The sequence below is a fragment of the Takifugu flavidus genome, chromosome 22, assembly GCF_003711565.1.
Source record: "Takifugu flavidus isolate HTHZ2018 chromosome 22, ASM371156v2, whole genome shotgun sequence".
NCBI classification, from domain to species: domain Eukaryota; kingdom Metazoa; phylum Chordata; class Actinopteri; order Tetraodontiformes; family Tetraodontidae; genus Takifugu; species Takifugu flavidus.
In genome coordinates this window covers 1,225,001-1,252,718 of record NC_079541.1, presented here as the reverse complement: position 1 = coordinate 1,252,718, position 27,718 = coordinate 1,225,001, and the positions used below count along the sequence as shown (strand labels likewise).

Here is a 27,718-nt window from a genome sequence, read left to right as displayed (position 1 = left end):
ATATGGCACTCCGAGCTAAACGGGCTGTGCTCAAAATGAACATTCCCAGAACTCGAAAATTGGTGGCACTGAAACCCGGAATATCGAAGCACACTTAGGGATATCTAAAACCTTGAGGGCAGGAATATTAATTAAAATGAACATGATTTATTCCCTAACAGGACACTCCGAGCATAAAGGAGCAAGGACAGAAAACGGAGTATTTATGGTCGGGCGTGAATGGAACCGCTTCCCGTCTCATCCCTCTAAAGGCAAAACAACCTTCTTCCTTGGAAAAAATGAAGAGACGTCACTCAGCTTGACACCAAATGACCCCCCCTTTTTAACCAGTGATGTTCACCGGAACCAACTCCATAGGGAGTAATGAGGTGCAGGTGTAGCTGCAGAAAAACTCCCACTGGACTGGAGATGGGGGGGGGCAGCCTCTGATTCCACCCTGCTGCTCTGAAGCCGGACATTATATGGATCTTTTATGATCTGACATCAACTTTGGTATATTCCAACTATACAGCACAGGAAATTCAACATAGCCTGTCAATGCTAGCGGGGCGACTCCCTCCAGATTGCGAACCCGCTGGGTCTGCGTCCACCTACTGGTGGAGGAAGAGTGTATTTCCTGCTGGTCTGTTGTCACAGTGGGATCCTGGAAGGGATCCACACCAAACTGATCCGAGGTCAACGATCGAGGCTCCGCCTGAGCTGCCTTTCTCCTCCTAAACGTCAGGTTCTTGACTTTAGGAAAACCTCATCTGAGACATCCGGCGACCAGACAGTGAACAGCAGGGGGTCTCAGACACACGTCCTCACTTTTGTTTCCATTGTAACCATGGCAACCTCAAACTTGGACTACACATTTTTAGTTCTCTCCCGAGTCAACAACAACAATATCCGTATTTTTAAGTTTAGACTGGGAACCTTTCACGGATCTGAGGCCCCATGGCAGCCCCTCCCCCCTCCATGTCAGATGTACAGATACGACGCTCGCTGGCTGCCCGCTGGCCTCATAAATGCCAGCTGAGAATGCCGATTGGCTCTATGCTGACTGTGTAGTCATGGAAACTGACTCCAGCCCTGTGTGTGACCTCGTGAAGGCCACATAAAAGCTGGGTTACAGGAAGAGCGAGCGAGACAGAGAGTCCACGCGTGTGAGCGAGAGAGAGCGAGTGACACGGTGGCTCAACCCACTTTAACGTGTCGGTCATAGTAAACCCTCTCAAGTATTTGCATGCTTAAACACCGTCGATGGGCGTGCGTGCGTGTGTGCGTGGAAATAGTAGCTGACCTACAAGCGTCCCTCAACAGGCGTCAACAGACTGGAGACCCATCAGAGGGACAGAGACGGAGCGTCAACCCTCCAAACAGAACGATGACCAGTCAAAGAGCTAAACTGATATTAGCGACAGCATCCAAACGCCTGGATAAGAAGAGGAATTTATTCAGATTTCTTTTGCATTATTACACTGTAAGAACAGATCTATACTTTTATCTATAAGCCTGCAACAATAATAGAGCTAAAAATGTGAAATATTTAGGAATAATTCTACTCGAATTGCAGTAAGTTGTGACAAACTGATTCGGTGATTTGGTTGCCTGGCAACATGCCCCTTTGAACAAGACGAGCGGTAAAGTCGACCAATGGGCGGCTCCGTCCTCTGAACCCCACGAACGTTTCCTTCTCCTGCCAGCAGTCAGAGGACTTCCAGGGGTGCATCTATACGTTTTGGGTGAGGCCTTTAAGTACTCGACCATCAGCATTTAAAGAGCAACAGCAGGGCTGCAAGAGGCTGCACACAAGCGCCGAGACTGTTGTGCGTCTTTGGTGTGTATGCTGAGGTTGGCTGGTCGGCCCGATAAAACGTTAGGTTCTGGTAGAAGTGGGACTCTCACTGAGCATATGTTTCCACTGGCTTCTATATATTTGGGATTTATGGAAAATGCTGGCCCTGGTCTCTTTTCTGCTGAAGGTTTGTTTACTGGCAGCACTTTATCCAATAAGAGTAACTTAAAGAGAATTACAGTGAAAGTATGTATGTAATCAAGGCATTTGGCCCAGAACCAAACACACATACTCAATTTAACACAATTTTACACACAAACTTGCCATAAAACTCCTTTCGGACGCGCTCCAGTTTGTCAATTTGTCTTCTGAGGGTCAAACTCAAAGGAAAATGTGGGCGGAGCCCATTGGATGCACTCTTAAGTCACGGAAGGCTTGAGCACGTGCACTGACGAGCACAAACTCCAACGTCCTCGGAGCCACGTCCAGACACATGGGGACGGCTAAGCGAGCGTTCAGTGGCATCGCCCTCCCCCCGTCACCGGTTCGCCCCCCTCCAAGGCGTCAAGCGTTAGATAAACACGCACATGGGTGCAGAGTTCCGTTTATTAGTCTTTAAAAGGGTCACCGTTGCTCTGGCTAAACGCCCGGCAGTATTGATAATTCTATGCATAAACAAATGGCAAATTTGTGCCACATAAATATGTATTAGCAATTAACATTAGTGGCGTCGTGTGAGGGGACGCCAGGTGCACGTGAGTGGGGCTGGTGGAGCCTTTGAGCTGAACTGGTGGCTTTATGCAGCTAGCTGGTCCCTGTCCGCAACAGCAGTGTAACAAGCACACACACACACAAACGAACACACACACACGAACACACAGCAGCGCGGGTGTAAATACAGCGAGTCAGAGGATGCACACAGGCGAGTCCTTCATAAACAGTATGATGTATCGCTCCTTAGCGGGGATAAAACTTCGTTTCAACACATTTGCATATAAAAAGATGTAGACATAAATTATCCAAACACGTGCTTACTCAGTTATATTTACGCACACATGAGGGGCAGCAGAGGCAGGCCGGAGGGAGAGACGGCACAGCGGGCTTAATAGCCCCCACTCTCATTACAATCTTCTGAACAATGCCTCCATTACAGTTCACACGCGGCTGAGGATTAAACGCGGCTTTTAAGTCATCGAGGTGCTTCCACGCTGTAAAAAATGTTCCGTGAGGAACTGTAAAAGCTGAGGTGGGGGGGGGTTTTGCTGCGGGTTGGAAATCTTATTCTTTTTATAGATAATTATGTCAGTTCCACCTGATACAATACTGTTAATGCTACTTCCAGAATAAGGTTTCTCGGGGTATTACAGCATACAGTATATCATCCAATATACAATAATTTGTATACTGTTATATAACATATATAACGTATAACAATGTCTGTTGCTGGAAGCTTTACTCAGAATCTGACCCCCCAAACAAGCAACAGTGGCAAAGAAAAACTCCTTTACATGACTAAACCTTGAGTAGGACCAGGCTTATTTGGAAGATGGGGGGGGGGGGGTCCTGGTCATGGTATATATAAATTGCTTATGTTGTCTTAAAATGTAAGCTACACTGTGAGAAAGAAGGAAACACTCCCAGTGTGTGTAAATCAGTGTGTGTGTGTGTTGGGGGGGTTGCAGGCCTGACACACTTGATCTGAAGCAGTTGTTGCAGGATTAGCGGCCCATTGGCCTAATCAGAGAAGGTAATCAGACTACTCTCTGTCATGATAACAATCAGCAGAGAGGGACACACATCTGCCTATTGAGCTCAGCACTAATGCCATAATAGTGATGAAACATCTGGTCATTTGGGGCTCGGCGCAATCAAGAAGAGGGATTGGGACAGTTGCAGATGGCGAACCTATAGTAATTATTTGTTTTAAGCAGACAGAGCTGCACGCAGTGCTCAGGTTCACAGATGGCAGCCTCGACTTCCACCATTTAAAGCGCTCGTCTGAATTTCCAAGAGCAGGGAAGCCATCGGCAGCATGGACGTCAGGGTAGAGGATCTACGGACTTCATCGAGCAGCAACCAGAGAGGAAGTCGTCCTTCGGAGCTTCCTGTTATACGCAACGTGCTCCCGTTTTCCCATCTGCTGGAGGAAATGCTGCCAACATCTCCATTATTGTGAGGGGGTCTCATGGTGGCTGAGTGGCTCTAACTTCACTTTTAGGTCTTCTGCTGTGCGTTCCTGTCCAAATAGAGTCGGCGCTAACGTTTATCAATTCAATGACTGTTTCTTTCTCAACTTTATTATTCCTTTTAGCTGCTCCAGAGTTTCTTGGGAGACAAAACATTTGATTAATTGGTGTCTTAACTGATTGATGGAGCCCTGTCCAGTGGGGGCTCCTCAGCTCTTCTCATGCAACTGATGCATTGTGCTCCTGTAGTTTAAGATTTGTCAGCTCCTATTGAGAACGGAATCTGCCTCATCTCCCTTCTGCCGAGCTGGGATTGTTTTTAAGGCAGAGGTCGAAGGTCACGGCATAACTTTGTCATCGCCAATCTGGAGGTCTTGACTTTATCCGCTGTCGTTTTGTTCCCATTGAATATCTTTAGTGCAGAATAAGTCAGCCGGGCTCACAAATCTATTAACACCATATTTGATGCAATGTGCTAAAAAGTGAATAGATAAAACATATGGAAACTGCTCTTGAGCTGCACTTGGCATTGACATCTCTCATCCCATGCTGCTTTGATGATGTATCAATTATAACTAAGCAGTAATTACTGTCAACATATTGACATATGAACCTTTTAGCATTAATTAATTCACTTAGCAGTGGCGGTTCGGCGTGTTTCCATGGTGAGCTGCAGCACTGGAGCTGAAGAAATGTAAAATCCATGAGTACATCCAAGAAAAAGTGAAATACCATTAGATATAATATCAGTAGCTACCAGTGGAGCTCCTTTATTATTCACATGTGGCACAGTAAGACCCAAAAACGGGATTTCGAGGGGCCCAGGACCCAGACAGGTCAGCAGTAGGCAGCCAAGGCGTAGCGGTGTGCTACAGAACATATCTGAAAACTAAAAGCAAGGAGTTTAAGGTGTGTCTGAGCTTTAAAAAGGATTCCTCCACTGCAGACCTTCACCCTGTTTTTATCCCTTTGTCCTGCCCCCTCAAACCTCAAGTGTAACCAGCCACTCTCACATTCCTCAGTGTCTGAAGCTGCAGTTGGCCAAATTACCTGACTAACTACACACACACACACACACACACACAAGCGTCTAGTCTAAGAGAAAACTGACCCCTGCTGGATCCCCCGAATGAGTGTGTGCGCTCGTGTGTCTGCGGGTGTGCACATGGGGGCCGTGCGTTTCCTGTCTGGCTCTCTGTGTTTGTGTGGCTGCTGTAAAACACTGAGTCCAGTCAAACGCTTCGCTGGAATAAAAGAGCCATTGTTCGTCAAGGTGGTCCCTGAAGGATCTCCAGTTCTGCCCCCTTGAACACATACACATGCACATACAGCGCGCTCACACATGCTAACATATACACAGCATGCAGAAACATACGTTACACACTTACTGTGACCCAATCATAGCTTTCTCTTACCGAGCGGCAGTTGCACGGGGGTAAATATTTGGCTGTGGGATGTAAACGCTGGCCTGTGTAAATTAGACACACGCTTCCAAACACACACACAAGCTCTGTAATTCCAACATGCTTCCTTCCTGTGGGGTGATGATGTTTAGTCTCCCCACACCACAACCTGACCGGTCCATTTGATCTCCTTCACTTCCTGTTTAGCGGCGCTACGACCCCTCCTGATTCCGATGTGGGATCGAGCCTCCGTCAGACAGACGTGTCCGATAACAGGAGAGCCCGTGTCCTCCGGTACCCTGTGCGCTTTCGCTGTGCACTCTGTGCAGAAAGGAAGCGCCACTTAAATGTGCGAGATGCTAAACATGTCATCTGGATCTTCGCTCCCGAGTTGGACTTTTAATATTATGATAATTAATAACAACCTCGAGTGACACCTGACCTGCTAAAATATTGGGAGGCCTTTGGTTAGTGTGGGTGAGAGGGGGTGGTTAGCTGGATACTAACCTACATGTAGAAGCGGTATTATCAGCCAATCACCACTCTGGACTGGTGAGGCCATCGTTATAACAGCTGAGGGCTCATGTAAACCAGTAAAAGGCCCATTTTTGAAACCGTCTGCCTCCCTGATGAAATCCTCCTGTAAACCTCTTGATGTCCAGACCAAACAAAAGCCTTCTGAAGACAAAAGCCAGCAGCTACTTCAAAACAATTCGGCACTGGACAGCTTATTCATCTAATTGAGGCCCTGGTCCCAGCGGAGGCAGAGGAGATCACATGACCCATAGATGCAGAGCACTCACAGCAGAGCCGACGCTACCAAAGGTGCATTCCTCCAGTCTCCTCCCACGGACCCCTCTCTGCTCCTAGGTGCGAGTGTGTGTGTATTCCTGCCTCTCCGTAGGCTCCAGCACCCCTGTGATGCCGACTACACAAAGACTAAACTCCATCAGATAAGAGTGACTTATGCCACCAGAAAATTGCTGAAGCTCTCAGAGGGGAAGACAAATGACCCCACGGTCAGACATTAGGGAGGCAGCTGGTTCTTCTGGACCTTGAAGAAGATCCTTCTTTTAAAAACCCTGAGGATTCTTCAAAGAAAATTACCAAGCGAGGCCCAATTTCCCGTTTCTGCGTGATAATCACCTGACAACAAAGCAATAGTGTTAATAACGTCAGATAAAAGACGTCCGACTGCTTCAGCCCGACGTGCACGACTATACGTGCCATACGTGTCGTGTGACTCGGAGATGATTAGTACAACTTCAGGGAGGCTATATGAGGAAGAGCCAGACAATAATACTCACTTAACCTCTCGAGACTCCGAGTCCACAGCGAGGTTGTCGTTTATATTTAGTTTCAGGGTTTTTCTAGCATTGGAATGATAAAGACAGTTCAGGTTCTGCTGACAGGTTTTGTACAGTGCATTAGTGTTGCGCAACTGCTTGCAAAAGCAGTCATTTATAAGAAAAATGAACACACACACGCACGCACACACACCCCTCCCCATTACACCCATATGTAGTATCACTCTCGAAATAAAAGATGCTGAGAATGACAAACCTAATTCAGACGAAAAGGGAAGCAGAAAGGGACACGCCACTGCGGGCAGGCATGAAAGGACAGGAAGTCATTGGAGTCGAGACAAATGCGATTTCACTCGTTAGGCCACTTCTGAGAAATAACCCAGAATGTCACAGAAGACAGAAGGAAACAACGATAACACAATAAAGCAAGCTAACAAAGTCATACCTGAACTTCTATCAGTCAGTAAAAAACAAATGCTAATGCACATCTGTTGGTTTAAGTTTCATTTTCAGTATCTCCATTAATAATTGCACTGTAAAAGAACCCAATCTGAATCTGTTAAATGTTCTGGGGACCTTCAGTCTGGTTAGCATTAGCTTCAGCTGTGATACGTACAACGAAATATGTGCTGTGCATTTCTAATTACACAGTTTGTGGTTCATAATTATGTAAAATAGCTACATGATGCCTATTACTTGCTGGGTTTTTTATTACTTTCAACAATAAATTAACTGGGAAAACATACAAATGTTTAATATTTCTGTCAAATCCTGTATTTTGGTGATACTTGGGTATTTTTAGATGGGTAAATTCTTATTTTAATATATATGCCACAAACTTTGCATAGAGTTGTTAGCGTATATATGCTGCCTTGATGTGAGGACATCCTCGACTGCCACCTACCGTACGCAGCATCCCGGCGATGCTTATGGACACGTGTCAGTGAGCGGATCCCTTTCTGCATCCACTCGCCGATGTCTTTATTCAATTGACTGTCAAGCCCCCCCCCCGCCCAGAGACCGTGCTTCCCCTGCCAGGCGGCTAAATTACAGCTCTCCTGCCACGAGATGGACGGCAACAAAGACGCGTGCTTGGTATCTTGTCGCCGCCTCCCCCAACTCCAACGCGGATCCAGGGCCTGAGCGGACATGCGGACCAGATGTGCTGCCTAATGTTTTAACGGGATTAAACGTTTCCAAGTGAAAAAAGGAGGTTAAGGAGAAAAAGATGCTGTGGAGGGGGCTGAAGACAAGAGCCTGACAGCGGCGTTGGCTCACGCCAGGACAGTTCGGCTGCTAATGAACGAGCTATTGTTGGCAAATTGGGCCAGAACACACCTGACCAACAGCCAAGCGAATTATCCAAAACATCGACAACAACCAGCTCCTCTATGCCAGATATAGAAGAAGCATTTAACTGTGGTTTTCGGGGGGGGACTATTAAAGAAAGATTATATAAATTATAAGAAGATGTTCTGTTGTGAGAAACAATTGGTCTCCATTTGGGTTTACCCAGGAGGTATCAGAACTACTCAGTAGCTCTTCTGTCATGACTTTATGCATCTATTCACAATGGGAATAGAGGACGTCAAGATGTGTTTCCTAAATAATTCTGCTCCCATTGGTCAGTCTTGCATACAGTGTATTAAATTTGATACAATGTATGGGTTTGGAGGGAGAAAATCAGATAAATATGATGATAATACTGCAAAAAAAGGGATCTTTAATCCTATAATTCACATCAGTAGAAGCCAAAAGGGGCCACGGTAAACTGACTAACTGGGAACTAATCTGAGTTCCAGAATACAATTGTGGTTAATGAGGTCATCACATCAAAGGGAACAACAGATAAACTGACCAGTCAGGCAAAATGAAGTCAAAGCAATTTAAATAAATCATAAACAGCTGTGGAGAGATTAAATGCTGATCCTAAAGAAAACAGACTGACCAATATTCATCAGAAGATTTAACATTAATAATACCCTCCATGCACATGATGCATGTATATTTAACTCTCTTTCTCTCACACAAACACAATCACAGTATAAATGCACGTGTACATCACGCCCCGAAGTGGAGCAAGAGCTTTAATTCAATCTCAGCATGGTAACAAACCCTATTCAGAACAGATTAATTCCACAAGAGGATTATTCTCCACATTAGAGATAATGGAAATAGGATGGGGGAGGGTGGGTAAGAGTTGATCACATAAACATCTGAATTATCTCAGGTGTAACGCAGTCACTCGCTCCCGAGAGGAGCAAACACACTATCGTCTATCGGCTCGCTCTCCAGCGGTGACCTTTGACCCGATCCTTACAGCAATAACACTGATGCTAAAATGACACGTCCACAACTGGTGGCTAGTTACCGAGGGCCACATAAATAACATGCAACAATAACACGTCTGTACATCTCCGAAGCACGTTTTCCACATGTGTGCCTCATTTTCCCCGAGAGCGGACGGGCACAAGCGCTCCTTTTCAGCGTTGACGGGTTGGTAAAAACTGAAATCGAGCTCAAATTTCGCCGTGCGCACTCGCACAGCAGTTGGATGTGTGGGTGTGTGTCTGAACTGAAAGCCACAGCCTGTCCACATTAGTGCCAAGAGAGCTGGACCCAAACCGCAGAGCCACGCTGGCTCATGTGATGTACGAATCTATGAAAATCCAAGTATCGGGGCTTCTTTCTCATTTGACGTAATCCAATCTCACACGCATAAATGTGTAAATTCTCCGTCGTCCACTTAGCGTCAATGTTTACAGCTTCAACGCGCCCCACTTCCACGCACGCATGAATGCACGGAGGGAAATAACTAAGTCTTCTCATCACTTCAGCAGCATTGTCTGGGCAGAAGTAATCAAATCAAGGATCACTTGGTCTCTCTTTTTCCCGTCCTCTCTAATGAGACGCTAGCTGCCACTCCGCGCGCTTGTTTAGTGCTCACTTCAAATGCTTCCCCACATTAATGAGGGTCACGCGGTGTCGGGCTCGGCTTCCTCCAGGTGAACCTTGTGCTCACACAACAGAAACAAGGAATTATTCCATTTTCTGCCCAGACACTTTTGATTATATGATTGATTCATTTCAAACTACGAGGAAAAAAGGTTCCAGACTATCCGCCCGAAGTTTGCGTCGCATTATATTGACTCACACACGGCTGGATTAAAAAGATTAAAATTCTAACCATGTACTGATTCCAGTACCAGAGGGATCTACGAAATATGACCAGATCATAGCTGATTTACATGAGTTACAACTCAATAAAAAAGGCTCAAACTCGACATACTTCAGTTTCTACAGGTCCAACTTTTAGCTGCCCTCTGCTGGAGGCTGAAGCTGCCGAGTAGAGAAACATGATCCACTGACAGGTTTCCCTCAACCTGCTGGCCCCCCCTCACTCATCTATCTACAGAATCACACACCCGGTAGTTCCACCCTGACCTGCTGACCTCCGACCCAGAGTTTTTGTTCAGCATCCTCCGCGTAGTTACTATATATGCAAGCCTGACGTATGCGTCTGTTCTTCCCCTTCACCACTACCTCCTCCTCCACCCAGCTGCCCATCAGCAGGAGGGACCCCCATATGAGCTGCTCGGTCCTGCTCAAGGTTTCTTCCTGTGCCTGACGCTGGGATCTGCACACTTTAGCCTCTCTGAAATGGAAGAATTCATTCTTTGGTTTGGACCAGAGCAAAAGGAGCCCTAAAAAGGTGTTTAAAATCATTTCCTAACAGTTTTGGCACCATTCAGAAGCCAAACACAGCAGAAGGAAGAAACAGAATTGCACTTAATCCTGCAGACCAACATAAGATTTAGTTTAGAGAAGGACACAAGGAGAAGAATCGGCTGCCTTGGAGACCTGGTGAGAGGTTTGGACCCCCTCCCTCCCTGCAGAGTTTGCAGCGCCACCTAATCATTGTCATTACATCTGTTTGAAAAGCTGTTTCCAAACAGGCAATCAAAGCCTGTCTCGATAATTAGCAGAGGGGAAGACGTCTTTGTGAGTGAATGGCTCCTCTTCCTCCCCCCCATTGCCACCAATCCGAGAACACAAAATCAGATCTGTCTCCTATCACACACACACACACGCCCGCCCGCGCGTGCACGAGCATCGTCCCTGTGTGGGTTTTCTCCTCCCCGTGTGTCTGCGCGCGTGGACCCGTCGCACTTATTGTGCTGGCGAGACAGCTTGACTGAAAACAAACTGACAAAAAACATTTGGAGCAGAAAAAAAAAAACGGAGGAAGGGAGGAAAAAAGTGCGCAAAACAACAACCTGTCAGGAGCAAAATGCCTCTAATTTTTCTGTCATCTGGCAGCCGTTTAACAAGACAAGATCGCTCTGCCCCCACACTCCTCCCCTGAGACGGAGACGGAGGGAGGCAGACAGACTGAGCGCTAAAAGACAAACGGAGCATCACATGTGTCTTTTTCTTATCTCAACTCTCCCAACCTGGCCTCTGGGTCCACGTTGGGAGATTTCCCTCTTCCTCCGTCTCTTTTGCACCTCAGCCAATGCAAGAACCAACATATATATACGGACTTTCCAAGTGGGGACATTTTTGGGAAAGGAGGACATTTTGGCCTGTTTAAGGTTAGGGGGTGGGTTTAAGGTCCTCACAAAGACAGAAGTGCACACTGGGCGTTGTTGCGTGGTGTGTCACTCCACAGCGGCTCAATATTTAAATAAAATAGGTGCAGCCACACCAGCGGACAAATGTGTCAGAAGAAAAAGCAGAAATGAACACAGAGGTCGTCTGGGATGTGGTTCGGCTTCAAGCACACACGTGTAGTTATGAACTACGACCCATTAGCACGGCGCGGCATTTTGTCCTTATATAGGGACGCGTGCAGAACAGCCGAGTCAGGCGCAGCCACGGCAAAACAAACATAAATTTCAATGAGCAGACGGGCCGGAGAAAAGCAAAGTTGAGTCTGTCTGCTCAGATCCTGTCACCTGAAACAAACATGTATAGATCGTCTGTACATCCACATTTACTTACTCTTCAGAGTGTGTGTATGTATATATGTGTGTGTGTCCTCAGAAGCTCGTCTCCTCTCCTCTGACACTTAATCAATGCTCTGGAAGTAGCCTTTCACACACAATCTAATTATATGGAAATGAGGGGGAGAGGAGCAGCCGGCTCTATGCTAAAATGCTCACACACTGGTCCAACGATGGGCACTCACGGTGACGGCAACGAGACTGAGAGTTATAGTCCCGGAGAGCGGGGGCTAAGCTAAGAGCTACTCCTCAACAATAAAGTTGTGCAGGCAGCCGGCATGGAAGCGTTTACACTCGTCTCTCCGCATACTGCAGAAATATACATATAAAATAATACGTTGGGCTTCTGTTTCCAATGAGGAAGTGATGGGTGAATGTATGGTCATCCCCACAGGTCACCATGCAGAGCACTCATGATGGTTGTTTTCACTGACAGTGTTATTTCCTCATTTCAGTGCACATGACCAGCATGACCGGCCACTGGCTGCCCAGGAACAAATAACTGAACCAGGTTTCAGAGTGTGACACGGCACACATTTCCAAAGCTAAGGGCAGTTCATCGTTATCATTAATGTAATGTGATTAGAAGCCCAGTGTGAGGGATGTGTTCATCTATTGGCTGGAATCGCACCTACGGAGAGATCCATAACAGCAGTAACTCCTCAGGGAGAGAGAGAGAAACGGCACCAGAGAACGAGAGAATATGTGAGGGAAGACAAGAGGAAAGAGTCCAGCAACCTGACAGCTGTCAGCTAAATCTATTTCAGCTTAGACAAACGCGCGCACACGTCAATTAGGAGCCATGGTGAGATGAGCAGTAGCGAGCTGATTGGGTCGCATGTTTACTCCCCACAGCAACTGTCAACAACAGGCCAACAGTACGGCCCATGCCACCAGCTCCAGACAAAGCAAACGCACACGTGCACGGGTCCGCCGTGTTTCCGCAGGCATCGCGACATCTGGCAAAATGGGGAAAGTGCAGCTGTGGAGCCGGGAAAGGCGGACGGGAGGCAGGAGACGGGCATTAAGGTGAGCCGCGATGATCCGAGTGAAGGCTACGAGGATTCTGAGCTGAAAGGAGCAAAGCTGAAGACGTCCAGTCGAGGGAGGTGAAAGGAGCGATGACATCACGCAGCCGTGCCTTCCTGATGCCTGCCGAGTTCGCCGAGTTGTGTATATCTGGAGCTAAAAGGGACTCATTACGAAGGATTTGATGCTGCAAAAGGTCCAATATGCAGCAGGAGGAAACGATGAGGACATTTGTGGAGGGAAGAAACAAAGCATGCAGAGAACCTGGAAGTGGGATCACTGTTTCTTTCGGGCAAATATAAAGTGTTTTTCTACTAGACAGTTGGCAATTTAGGCTGTGTCCGCAGCCAAAAAAAGGAGATGGAGGACAGGTTTATGTCCAGCGGAGAAACATGCTGCGCCTCATCATTAAATCTGCACAGATCAGAGAGACAGTGGGGACAAAAGAGAAGAAAGACACACAGGAAGTGGAAGAGGATGCAGGCAAGATAAAGGAATTGTTGTGATAAAGGAACAAAAGGCTTTAAGAGAGAACAAGCGGCAGATGCAGACAAAGTGATAAAGTGTTTCTGTGTGTGTGTGAATTTATCATCGGAAGTGTTCTGATTGTCTTGGCGTCGTATCGGTGGGCATCAAACCCATGTGCGATCTGGAGCGGGGACTACAAAGTGGATCCTGGGGCCTGTAGCGAGAAACCTTTTTGATTGCACTAATTAAAAGCTATTTTGTTTAAAACAAACAGACACAAGTCTAATTGGCTCTTTTCCATAAGAAAGGGATGATGTTGAAAGTAGAAGAACTCATGAAGGGAAGTGAGCATCTGCTGGTGAATCGCTGCTTTGCATTTGCTGATTAGCTATTAGCTCGCGTTGGACAGCGTGTGCACGTGAACTGCAGCTAACACGAAGACGTGTGGGAAAGGTATCGGCAGCGCTCGATATCTAATTTCATTTATACATTCTATACAGCAGATCAATCAATTCTCTCCTTTTTCATCCACAGAAAATCAAAAGAAACCTGTGCGAATGCGCACGAGGGCGGCGTGGACGGTCCCGCCGTGCACCTGCATCATCTCCTCAATTTGTTTGGTGTAGAACTAAACTCAACAATGAAGAATTGGCTTTGAAATAGTGGGCAGCGCCAGCACAGTGGTGGAGCGGGACCGGAGGCCTGGTGAGGACCTTGGCGTGCACGTTTCTAATACAATATACATCAAAGACAAGCCTGCAGTAACCTGTGACCTGGTTCTGCTCGAGGTTTCTCCCTGTTAATAAACACTGTTGAGTAGAAATGTGATTTTTGATTCTAAATAAATGAAGATGAGTCAAGATGACACAAGAGCAGGAGAACCATAGGTAGAAGTGCCCTTGACCTTTGACCTGCAAAGTCTGAAACCTGACCCGGTCCAAAATGCCGAGAGCAAACATCATCCACTCGAGAACAAACAGTCGCAAAACCGAAAATAATCCTTCAAATGTGGCGGCAGCCATGAACAGATGCACGCCAAAGTCTCCCACTTCACCACACAAGCAACACTCAACTTTTCTCTCTTCTCGTCTTCTAAAAAGCGGTTTTCCAGCAGGACAGAGGGAGCAGGTGGCTTGACTGGCAGACACAACAGGGACCCACTTACACAACACACACAATGCAGTACATTAGAGCGGCGCTTTGGCTCCTCGCCGCAACAAAACATTCACTTATCTATATGATAATAGGAGGGTGCGGAGCACGGCGTGGCAACAAGGGAGGGACGAGGAACAATGCCCAGCAGTGGCGAGGAGGCAGACGGAACCGAGATGTAATCTGCTCCGCAAAGCAGGAGGAGGGAGACATACGTCTTTATGTACGCGGCGATTCAGAGTCAGACGCCTCCACAATGGAGCTGTCAACAACAAAGTGCAGACAACTGCCTATTGTGAGGGGAGATTTGTGGAGTGGATACTGATGCTGAAAAGGAGATGAAATCGGAGGAGCAGAAAGGATTGGCGGTGTTTACGGCGGCGGCCAGCCGGTGTAAGTGGCGTATGATTGCAGACCTGGAGCGACTGGAAGGAATCGCCGAGTTTCTCTTTAATGTTTATTGCATGTTTGAGCAAACATGACCCACTATGAAGAGAGAAAACATCCATAGGGGGTGAAGGTAGATGTTTTCAGCTGCTGCACCTGAAGCTTGTATAACGCAGCTACGCATGCATAAGGTCCGTAAAGTAGTTCTGCACTGCTGGAAACGCACTAGAATTGGACTGGAGACATAAACGTCACATCATGAAGGTGAAGTTTAACTGAGCATAAAAACAGACGAGTGAAAACAGTTTGGCTGGTTTCGCTAATGCTAAAGGCACTGTTCTAAATGTAAAAAGCAGAAGAAAAAAACCCTGCCTGCTTACATCAGCACCTCCTAAACCTGATTTAAGCCCTCCAGCCTCCTGGGTTTCCCTGAACTTCTACTCCGAGTCGGAGTTTCTGACCCGATGCCCTTAAGCCTGCTGGCCTGTCTCAATTAAAAGCAGTGACCCTCCTCTACAGGTCAGACCCCGTCTCAAGACAAAGAAACCTTTTGGTCAGTGTTCTCGGTTGATGAGCCTGGAAAAAGAGTCTACTGATCAGGACAAATGTGCCTTAATGCCAAGATCAGTGATTTATGAGGCGATAGCCACGGTTGCCATGGCAGCTGTCAGATTGAGACAGACAGAAAGGTGACAGTTTGATGCCAACCAATCAGTCACGGATCGAGACGATGAGATCAGAGTTTCAGGAAAAGGCAAAAGCCAACTTCTGGAGCAGGTCCGTCTTACGTAGAGGAGGGGAAGGTGGTCTGTGAGCCCCAAAATGATCTACTTCTGTTACCTACACGAAGCGAGCTCACGTAGGGGGGGATGTCAAAATAAGACTTTCCATGTCGAAATGCAGTTTTCTGCGGGGCGTCATTGATCGTCAGCGAGGTAAACTAGTCCTTTAGGGGATACGAGCCCAACGAGGACCTTGGTCCTTCATCCCTGACCCACAGGAGCGATTCCAGGAGGTCTACCTGGGATTAACTTTCTCCAAATATCATTACATGATAAAATACAGACATGAAAATGATGAGATATTCATGTGACATGAGAAGCGTTGTCAAACCACTGTCGGGTCACATGACCCAATGTGAGCGTGTGCTTAAGCTCGGCCAAATGCACTCGGAGGCAAAAGGTGACCTCCAAAACTGGTGCGTCCTCCACAGGACAATGAGACAGGAAGAAAGGAAGAGAAATCATGAAGGAATTGTACTTTCCCTTTGCTCAGACGACCCATTATTAATCTAAATTGGATGGACCCTCGCTTTTTTGGGGGGGGAGAAAAAAAAAAATCACACTGAGCAAATTAATGAGGTAAACGTAATGATCTGAAATGATCAAAGGATATCAGTGTTGGGCAAAGTATAGCCACCAATTAGTAAAACAAGCGTAGGAAAGGGACTAAAATATGCACCGGCGTGCTGATGAAAAGACAGGGTCAGAGAGAATGGACTAATTCCACAAATGAAATGCCGTGCCTGCGTGTGTGTGTGTGTGTGTGTGTGTGTGTGTGTGTGTGTGTGTTGTGTGTGTGTGTGTGTGTGTGTGTGTGTGTGTGTGTGCGTGCGTGCGTGCGTGCGTGCGCGTGTGCGTGTTTCTGGGGGGGTGTATGCGGGTCATGTTTAGATTCCCCCTGGGTGGATGAGCAGAGAGAGTCAGGGAGGTCCCATAAGAGCAGCCCAAGCTGGCTTTACTTTGATAACAATAATAAGGTATCTCCCCCCCCCCCCATCTCTCTCTCTCTCTCTCTCTGCATCCCCCCCACACCCCCGCCCCCTTTTCCGTCTCCTTCCTCCTGGTTTTGGCACTGCAGCTCTTGTTTGATCGATGAAAGGAGCTTGTTTTTTTTTGTTTTTTTAAATGCAGTTTGATGCACAAAGGAATAAGAGGAGAAAAAAGTTGGGCTCCCCCTGTCCAACTTGGAGGTTCATTAGGGGGGGGGGGGGCCTCAGGGGGTGGTGCACTTTCGTGCCCGTTTCATTATATCATCTTTTATGTACTTGAAAGGGGGGGCAAAGAGGTGGGTGCTCCTTGACCCGACATTACCCCACCACCCCCCAGGGCTCAGTGTCAGTGTGACACCAGATTCCCAAATGTGAAACGTCATGTTACGGTCTCCAAATTTCAGACGGACCCCAAACGCATCATCAAACCAAAACCCCAATTGAAAACGATGAGTCTGCGACACAGAAGTGATGAGGCTGCGGTTATTTAGCGTTTCTCATTCCTCCGTTGAGACCTCGGGATCCTGAAGATGAGGTGACGGACACGAGAGAAAGAACAACTAACAACAGAGGGATTTCCAACATTTCCAGAACTTTAAAGCTGGTAAACTGGAATTATCAAACATTTAGTTGTGCTTTTAAACCATGTGAAAGGAAGGCTGACAGCTACATTCAGGAGTGACCGAGTGCCTGTAAAGGAAGTCGGAAAGCTTCCTTTAACGCCATAAAATCCAGACAAAAACGACTAAACGAGCAGCACACCCACAGTTTTCTGCCGTGACTTCAGTGTCGTAGCGGGATCAACCCGAGCTCTTGAGCCAGGCAGCGACAGCCGTCATAAGGCTTCACCCGCTGTCACATTACATCACAACCATCCAACCGGAGCACAGGACGCCATTCCGGTGCAGCTATTTGTAGACTGGAAGAGGAAGTGCTAATCCAGAGTCTCGTTTCCCTGCCTGTTCCTCCACGGGGTCGTTCCCACCCCAGCGGTCACCAATCAAGGGGCAGGAGTACGGAACTTCATACCCAGAAGCCCTGACTCCATTTCATCCTTGTCTTCTTTGACTAATAATTCCTACCAGTGTCTCCGCATGCTACACATGCTAGCCCTGCCAGTGCCCGCAGCTCTCACTTTTTGATGTCTTTTAAAGCCAAACGTTGTAACGGCTCGTTCGGCAAACGCGTCGATGGGCGCTGAAAGGACGTGACGCTCCCCATTTAATAACCAAGATTCACCGCTGCTGAAGCAGAGGTGGGGGGCAGAGAGGAAAGTTATGTCTTATTTCTGATGAATTTTAATCTTGACCTTGAGGGGGGAAAGACAATATTGCGAGCAAGAGGTCCGTTTCATTGGCTGGATGCTCATGTTTTATTCCAGTTCTGTAAAGCATAATCCCATTAGCATTTGCACAGGGGAGTGTGGAGCGAGACAGGTCACATAGTCCAAAAAAAGAGACGTCTGGGTTAGACTCAGCGAGGTGGTTGGATGCAGGGATACTATAGGAAAAGCTTGGTAACGCAACAACTACTCAAGCCAACTTTCTTAACAAAGAAGACAAAGAGCACGTTAGCTTTAGCTAGCATCTTAGCTTCATTAACAACATCAGAGAGTCAGAGCGGTTCAGGTAAGAGGCGTTTCTGCAGCTCAGTGTCTCCAAAGTTCACTGGATTCCCCAGTTGTTACTCTACATTGTACAGGTATGCCAACATTGTATCAGAAAAGCATTCAGCAAACAGGTTTTAGCAAACACACCAACTCATTTCAGGAGTAACAAAATCTGCCAGAGACCGAGAGTCCGTTCTTGTCTGAACCCAGCTAGGACATTCAATTCCACCATGAATCACACTGGCTCATACTCAAGGCCAACAAATGAAGGCGCTGACAGTCAAACACGGGCATCTTCCTCACCTGAGCCCTCCAGGAGCAGGTGTGTGTGACAAAGAGTGCGCCACATCAGTGGAATTGGGAAAATCCCGTTCAGAAACTGACAGATGTCTCACTCTGTCGCATCCACGGTGCCGCGCTGCCGCCCCCGGGACGCGCCGCTGCACACGGGGCGTTCGCGTACGCATGTCTGTGTACAGTACATGTTTGTGTCAAAGACGAGGCGGGCCGGAAACCGATCCCTGATGCACCGGCCCGATAAGAAGAATCACCGCTGTAATAGACCCCGTCGGACTGTAATTAGGAGACAGATACAGCAGGACTGAGCTGTGACCTGAGGGTTCAGAACACTCAATGTAGGTCAAATACGAGATCAGAATCTGTCACTAAAAGTCTCATTTAAACCAAAATGATCAAGCTGCCTTATCTTTATTAGAAGCGAAAGCATTTTAATGTAATAACGTGATATCTGGGCATAAATTACCACTGATGTAAAAACCCAGGAAGTAGTTCAGCGCTGTGGCCAGAGGATTGTGGTCAAATATCTCCACAATCTAACAGCCAGAGTTTCATTTACAAACCAAGAATCTGTTGGCAAATATGTCTCCTTAAACCCATGTTAATATCATGAATGTGGTCAGGCCTGATAATTCACAAAGCAAGGCAGAAAATTCCAGGGAATTGAACCTGAGGCAAACTGGAGGTCCCGATACACCACTGCTAAACTGGGGCGTACCAAGGGTGCCAAGACTCATTTTCAAATCATAAAATAAATTTATTATATTTAAAAAATAGGGTTAAGGATGGTAATAACGATCTGAAGTTTAAAATTGAATTACAGGCTGGATGAGGCAACACCTCCATTTCTATTTAAATTATTCTCCTTTTTTCTGTGTTTGAGGAGTGAAAACCGACAGGAAGGGAGCCTCCGAAACACAACCATGACGTTTAAACAGGCCAAGCATCAAATTCATCCAGTTACACCATTTTTGTCTTACTGCCTATTAATATTCATTATTTTAGCCCTTTATTTCCATTTTAAGGGAGGAAACAGTCGTGTGTTGAGGAGGCAGGTGCTGAAAGGTTCACCAAGGCTTCATAATGATGCTAGCTCCATCTTATTTTTGCTGTTTAAGGTCAAACGTTACGTTAAACTGCTTCTATCTCTGTTTACTGGCATCTTCTGGAAGCATTTGCAGAGTTTCAGAGAAAATGATCCAAACTCTCCATGAACTCTGAGTAAAGACTGATTCCACAACCTCGGTCACATTACGTGAGCGCTAAATCCATCCCACAGAACGACCTCTCCTCTCTCTCCTCCACTCGTCCACCACGTCTCTCTGCAGGAGAGATCTCATTGGTGGACGAACTTCTCCGTCCACGTCCTGATCACCGGCAAGCGTTGGGGCACAGACGGCGCTCCCCCGCGGCGCCGCTCTCTCGCTGCCCTGTTCCAGCGCTCGTCTCTACACCTCCGACAGCAGCGGCGGCGCCGACGGAGGCAGCGGAGGGGCACCGGTGCTCAGAAGCGGCGCAATAAAACCAGCCGTCATGTCTGCCGTCCTCTGTGCCAACGCACCCTCGCCATCACTTCCAGAGCGTGCACGTTGGGAGGCTTCTCTCTCTCGCTCTCTCACCCTCTCTCTCCCTGTCGGGACTTACCGGATGCGGCGGCGGCGGCGGCGGCGGCGTCCCTGTCACGCTGCCTCTCGGAGAGGCGGAGGGGTGATGGAGGTCGGCGAGGCTGCTGCCGCTGCTGGTGATGTTGGTTTGGGGAGCTCACATTGATTTCTGTCACTTGTGCGTCTCTCTCTCGCCACTCCACCTCTTGCCCGTTCTCTCCTTTCACTTCAGATTACGCACAGATGGATGTCCGCACACTGAAAACACACACACACACACGCAGAGGTTTGATCAAAGCACACACAGCAAAGACATCAAAGCGTCAATCTGCAGGCCTGGCTGTACAGTCCCCCCCCCCCCCATATAAAACTTCCAAACGCCAGCTTCATTAGCACCCAAAGACTGAACGATCCCATCCTGGACTGGTCCCAGTTTTTGTTATTATAATACCAGTAGATAGCCACCTTGGGGGGGGGCAACGCTCAGCTCCAGCCTGTCGGGATGTGGAACTTTTAATGCGTCACTATCAAAAGTTATTACTCATTCCAGCTCGGCACAAAGCTTCATTATCTGCCGGCTCAATGGGCTCCGCTGAGTGACGGCAAAGAATTAAACCCAAGCAGCTTTTACTCGTGCGGGGTCCTGCAACCACCGTTGTCGGGCTGAGGAGAACTTATTCAAGTTCTGGCAGTTCAGGTCAGATATGAACCGCATCGGTGCTACTGATTAGAGATTCTCTTTAAAATGAAAAGAGGAGATGTTCAGTAAAAGAATAACGTTCGTGTCCTCAAGAGACAAATAAGCAGCAACAACAAAGCTCTATTCATTAGCCCTGAATCAAAAGCCTAACCTTTAACAGCGCCGCTCGCGTTTGCTCCTCTTTTCCTCTGCGTTTTTTGCTTTAGCCATAGCAACAGTCAGCTAAACCGAGGGGCCCCTTTCATCCGTCTCTCCTTGAGTGTTTGTTCACACACCCGAGAAAAGAATTGTGGCGTTATTGATTTCATAAAAAAATAAAATAAAAAATGAGGAACATTCAAAGAAATCCACTTGTGAATGCTCACACTGTTAATACGGGTCCCAGAGGCTTGGAGAGGAGTGCTGCAGGCCAGCGCCGGAATAAAATAAATCACTTTTTATCCCTTTATTCAATGGCGATTGTTCAGCAAGCTTTTTATTTACACCTCACTCTTCCAAATGAAATGATTACACTCTTTTCTGCCTCGCTCCTTCCACTTGTTTCTAATGAGAGATTTGCTGCCCACCCTACCTTGTAAATGCCACAATGTGCCTGCACAGAGAAGGGAAAAGGACTCGGGGGCAATCAGCAAAAGCGTGGGGGCAAAGCTGATGCACTTCGAAGGCTGTCAAAACTGTATTATATTGCTGATCCCTGTCCAATTCACTTTCACAGTTCAGTAGCTGCTGTATGTTGCAGGAGCAAACAACACATCTCGTCTTGCTGCTAGTTCACACAAGAGCAGCATCTGTCTGTCTGTCCGTCCGCGTGTGTGTGTGTGTGTGTGTGTGAGTGTGAGAGAGAGAGAGAGAGAGAGAGAGAGACAGAGAGAGAGAGACAGAGAGAGAGAGAGAGAGAGAGAGAGAGAGGCTTGTTGGTCAAACAGGGTAGGATCTAACTCGAGTGACCACATAGGTCAGGTTTGACACACTTTATTATTCACTCACTGTCTGTCCTCAGCTGCGCTTAGCTCATCTCTCACACACACACACACACACACACACACAATGCACAAGCTCCCCTAGGTGTGGCTTTTACTGCGCATATGCGCCTGGACGATGCACAAATGTCATGAGCAATAACTGATATGTCACTCCAAATTCACTCTCCTCCCTTCAACGTTTAGCGGCTAGGTAGCTGAAAAAAAACAGACTGTTTCTGTGTGTGTGTGTGTGTGTGTGTGTGTGTGTGTGTGTGTGTCCCAGCTCATTTGGTCAAACATGTCAACACAAACCTTTAACTTGATTCAGCTCAGCCTGGAAAGTCGTGTCCAAAGGTCACCATTTCTCGACTATAAAGCCAATATTATGGTCTATTTTATAAAAGTCCTGCTCTGTGATCATAAGAGTGGCTGTATTGAAAGATCTTTCCATAAAATTCCGCTTTCCTCCCTTAAAGATGCTTGATCAGATTAAGACTGTACAGTAGCTACTATAGGTCAGTTCTGCCCCTCACCTGTAGCTGGAGCTTGACCTCCATTAGCAGTAATCTAAGCTACTCATATGCATGACAACAAGTTCTGGAGAACCGTTCAGTCCAGCATGTTTTCTGACAGTAAGAGGAAGAGCGGATTGCACAAGTTGATGCGTGAAAGTGGCAAGTTTCGCTTTTGCTTCTTTTTTTTTTTATTCTAGCCGTACGTGACACACATATCTGAGGAGCCTTTTCAGCAAACTTGGGATTTTAATGTCATTCCATCGATCTTGCTACACAACTAAAAGAGCTCTGTTAAAGTGCGTTTGTGGTCGTGATGTAATTATTTCTAAAACTCTGGCCCCCCCTTTCAGAGACCTACATCTCTTCTGATGACACACTAATCTGTTTTTATCTCAAAGCCTTTTTTGTGTGTTATGTGTTGTTTGGGTTTGTCCGGGAGTCTTTCCAAACTCAGCGTGTATCAAACCTGGTCTTGAGAAATGCCCTAATTTGTAGGAAGCTGCTCCACATCGAGAGACTTCTCTCTCTGCCTCCTTTCGAAGACAAACAAGGATTTTTTAGACATAAAAATCTCTCCCTTCTACAATTAAAATGAACAAACCCACTTGTCCCGTTTGTGACAGATATAAATTGCAGAATGTCACATTCGGAGGCCTTTCGTTGATCTTGTCTGGCGTGATCAAACCCGTGTATATTACACTCGATTAGCTCACTGTGCAGCTACTTTTGCAGAGTTTGGCAGCCTGACGATAACCACCAAGGGGGGCCTGAAGCTTAGGAGCCCGGCCAAATGACACCCCGCTGGGCGACAAGGCTGTTGGAACACGAACACCCTCCCCGTACGAGCTTCTCCTGAACCAGCACCCTTTTTTCCCCCCCAAATTCAAGGGCACTCATGATCAAACCCACAGCGCTAGGTGGCCTCTGCCAGCCCGTTAGCAGACCTGCTGCTAACGGGCAAACCGATCAGTTTCATTAAGGACCGTCCATGACATCCGCCTATTGAAGTCCAATTCCTCTCCGTGCTTACCTTCAACTTGTGCTTCAAAATAAACTTTTAATCACCCTCAACATAATTTAACCAACGGCAACTTGAACTTTGCACTTCAGTAATGAAGCAGAATTTCTTCATTTAGGGTAAAAACTAGACCTGTAATTGAATGTGTGGTACATATTTATGTAGGTCTGTGTGAGGGAGGTGAGGGATTCACATGCATTTTAAAGGCTGTTTTCTCCATTTAGCCATCGCTAAAAAGACTGCAACAATAAAACTGCATATATTTATACATATATATCTAATCTGCACCCTTTAAGATGTTGTTTGGATTAAATAAAAGAGCGCTTGTATCTTCTTAGCCGAGCTTATTTTTGAAAGCACTTGTAATAAAAGCTGCTGTGCATTAGAGATGTAAATACAGCTGCTATCTTGGGAGCTGGTTCCCTTGTCTCAAGCGCAAGCGTGCATGTATAACTGAGCGGAGGGATCGTTTTGTCTCTTACCTTCTGCCACGCGCTCGATCCTCCCGGTCCGAGTCAGGATTGTGCAGCTTTACTCTCCCTCTAGTGTCTGCAGAGCGGCATTACAGCCCGACTACCAGGTATTGAACAGCAGCGTTTCGCCTCGGATTAGGTTGCCGTTCCAACACACATGTACTCGCTGCGCCAGGGCCAATATATCATGATGTATCCATCCGCCGGCAGGGCTGTTTCGCAGGCCTGAGAAATGACAGAGAAATGCAGGAAGTCGTTGGAACATAAACAAGGCGCAATGGAGGAAGCAAGGGTCAAGGCGGTGCTTCCTGTTCCAAAAACCACCCCCGGCAGGATGGCTGCAGAGAGGGAGCAGCAGCGCAGGGCCAAACTCTCGCACCATTGTTGAGGCTATTGGGCGCTTAGCGGTCCTGTTTTAATCAATGCAATAGGTGCAAAAAGCTTTAAGGTTGAACCCAAACCTTTATGATTGGCCAGTTCAAAGTCATTTAGGGGTTGTGAGAAGCATCAGATGTCCAGTTTGGGGGATTCATTTAGGAGCATCTGGCCAGCATTATCACCAGCATATCATAATGAATTCATAATCTGGTATTATTGAAGCATTTGGCATTATTCTCTGCCTCAATTACACTAAAAGGAGGGTTGTGATATCAAAGGGTTTATGTTTTCAGGACGGGACACAACTTCTGTGTGGCGTTCTCAGGCGCCGCCGGATCATCTCGACACGCCGAAGAGATCGCCTGCAGTTACACAGGGAGATGCTAACGTCGCTCGGCCTTTTTTTGGGACCTTTTCTTTCCGGGCGGCGCTGCAGCACCGCAATAACGGCGTCACATCAAAGATCTCAACAAACGGAGGAGCGTGTAGAGCTGCAGCATCTGTATGTGAACAGTGTGTGAGCAGAGAAGGGAGAACGTGAAATCTCTCAGGGATTTGGGAGAAAGGATATGATTGCATTTATGTCCCATCAAGCAGCTTGCTGGATCCAGGGGGATGCCTAATATACATCTGCATTTGGTCGCCAGCTTACATCTGTCTGCTTATGGATTTATGACTTCAAAACTATTTTGGGGGGGGGGAGAAAAAAGGCGCTTCTCGACAGAGTGGGTGACTAATAACTAAAGCTGACAGGGATGGCAGACAAACACACGCGCGCTCATACGTACATGGATAGACGTAGCGACAAGACGCGGCGACGGGGAACAAAGGAGTCAAAATCTGACACATTCTCTCTGACAGTAGGATAAAACTCACTCACCCCTCCAGCCACGCCAGCGCACGCACGCACACGCGCGCGCACGTCGCTAGCACACGCGCAGGAAATATACGTCCTCGTCGCCACGCAGGGCTCCTCGCCCCAAAATCGGGCCCAATGTTTCACTCTTTTCACAGCTGAACGCTAAACCTTTTAAATCTTTCGCAGAACGCGTGTTTATTCTCGAGTCCTTGTTGTGTACACGGGGGGGGGGGGGCGGCGAGGATCACAAACACTTAAAGTTGCGAGGAAGAAAAAAAAAAGAAACTGGACTTCAACATCAGCCGCATGGTCACGTATCTGAAAAGGATCCTGGATTTGCTGGTGGTACAAAGGTATTTTCACATGCATGCACGTGCACGGCGTGTCCACTCCTCCCTAAAGCCCCCTTCACACCCACAGTAGTGTGGGCACACTGCTCTTTCAAGGCGTTTGAGTTCCCACAGCCACCTAGCAAAGCACGCTAGTAAACACTGGAACGCAACATGGACGTTAGCCCTCCTGTTAGGACTTCTTTTCTAGACATTTGCTTTCAAAGTGGGCAAAGTGGAAGCAGACTCAAGCCTGTTCCCGCGTCAATCCGGATGTCGTGTTCCCACCGCTGCCGATCAGAGATGCAGCCGATAAGGAAACCGTCTCCTACAGGGTCATTTCGCTGAATAGAACTAAAATAGTGCTGATATAAGCAGGTTTTTGGCTGGTGAAAACCCTGGACAGTTATTGGCTGATGAACACGTTCACGCCGTTATCAAAAAGAGGTGAAATGTTTGATGTCGGAACTGTGGTGGGGCCCGGGGGGGATGAAGAGGTGGGTCAACACGTGCACGCCCCGTGGAGCCGTGCTCGAGACAAGAGAGGGAGCTGGCAGAAGGATAACGTGGGAAGACTGGAAGGAGGTGGAAAGGTGAAGATGTGGATGGGTGATCGTGTCAGGGGGAGGCAGATTGTGTGAGAGAGGCGTTTAATCCCCACAAGCATCATGACGGCAGCTGCTCAGTACAGATGGGGAGAAGGGATGCTGAAACACACACACACACACACACACACAGTGACATAGTGTTGGGGGGCTGTCAAATCCTGGAACCCTTTTCCAACACCCTGGAGGATCACACTAAACATAAGGTAGGGGAGCTTGGTTACATTCCATTATTTCCCACTTCACAAAGGCCACTGGAGTGGTGTCATCAGCTGATTAATGAACACACAGCTCTTTCTTTCTCTCTCCATCTCTCTCTCTCTCCCTTTAACAGAAGTTTCCATTGTCTGGGGGGTGTAAATGTGTTCCGTCTGCTTCATCCCTTCTGCTTAAATGCACATATGTGTGCTCCATATGAAGTTACTTCATCATGATCATGTTTTTAAAAACCTACACTTTCTTCTTCAGAAGGCAACTCCAGATGTTCTACCTGCTCTGGGTGGTGATTAGCATTTTATTTCAGGTCTCCCCAACTCCCAAAATTAATCTGTGAACCCAGAGATGCGACCAAAGCCACGTAAAAGTTAAGAAGCTCTGAAGACACAAACAACTTAAACCAGGAACTAATTAAACTGGCCTCTAAATCCAAGTGAACGGACCAATCGCTGCTTTTGAGTCTCCTCCTTCCTTTTCATCCAACCACAAAGTTTCTTTCTAAAACATAAAGAATGGTTAGTTTAGGACTAATGAACATCCAGAATCAGCTCTTGATGGGCCTCCTTTAAAACACGTGACGAGTATATTATAGGCATTTATATATTCTAGTTTTAAGTTAAAAATAGCAAACGGGGAGTTTACAACAACAAAAGGGTCATTTTAGGCCCTAAAATTAATGGCGAATTACTCAATAAAGAGGTGGAGCCATTAATGATGACGATGATGAAGATGCTTGAACCACATCATGCTCACAATTACGCCACGTTTTTATGTTTCTTGTGGGAGGCAGCAGCAGTGATGAAGACTTACCTGAAGACTCACTCCTCCAAACTGCGCCACGCCAAAGAACTGGTTCCGCTCCTGCAGGTGCGGCTCATCTGCGATAATTGGTCGGAGTGAAAGCCCGGACCGGACCTCCAATAGGCGGAACGGATTCTGAAAGGAAGCTGAACGCGCAGGTAACAGCTGTCGACCGGGTGAGACAGAACACCGGAATGGATCGCAGCCCTTTTCGGACCGGGCTGGGAACACAGCAAGGTGAAGGAAGGGAAAGAAACCGATATTCCATTGAATTTTATCTTGAATTCCTGTTTTGTTTGTAAGGAGCCGGAATTTTCTAAATTGGAATCAACTGTCACGGGGAACCAAAATAACAACTAGTCCCGCTTTTTAATTTTAAGGCTCAGTCCTATCCATAACCCTGACAGTGTTGTTTTGTATTTATCGGCGCCGTTCTCCTGTTAATCCATCATCACTCGCCCCATTTAAAGGTGGAGGATTTATTGTGAGCGGAGACGCCGAGCTGAGGTCACGGCGTGTTGGTGGCGTGGAGCGCGACAATAGCCATTGTTCCTGGCACTAGCAGGAAGTGTCTGCGTGGGACCCAGCGCTGCAGATAGTGCACCTCCGGAGAGGTGAGGTGTGTGTTGCTCTGTGGGGTCACGCTTGTGTCACGCTAATTATAGCTCTGTTTGCTAACGATGCCGCCGCGTTTGTGTCCAATAACCCGTGCGCCCAAGTGGCACCGTGACTTTCCTTTTGTTGCGTCAACCATTGTTTTTTTTTCAAACCTTCACTTTTTTTAAAAACATATCGTGACTTGCTGAGTGACTCTGAGGCTTTACCTCCTTTGTCAGGATACAGCCTTGATGATAAAACTTTACCCA

General features: G+C 47.2%; 1 protein-coding gene across 1 annotated transcript in view; it reads right to left on the bottom strand.

Annotated features, from left to right (window-relative positions):
* Positions 1–26,976, bottom strand: part of sox5 (SRY-box transcription factor 5) — a 150,257-nt gene extending 123,281 nt beyond the window's left edge. The window contains exons 1-3 of the mRNA XM_057022612.1: positions 26,862–26,976; positions 23,674–23,889; positions 20,037–20,254 (exon numbers count right to left, since the gene is read on the bottom strand). The gene's annotated coding sequence lies outside the window, so the exon portion shown is untranslated. The remainder of the gene's footprint in view (positions 1–20,036; positions 20,255–23,673; positions 23,890–26,861) is intronic.
* Between the last annotated feature and the right edge of the window lie 742 nt (positions 26,977–27,718).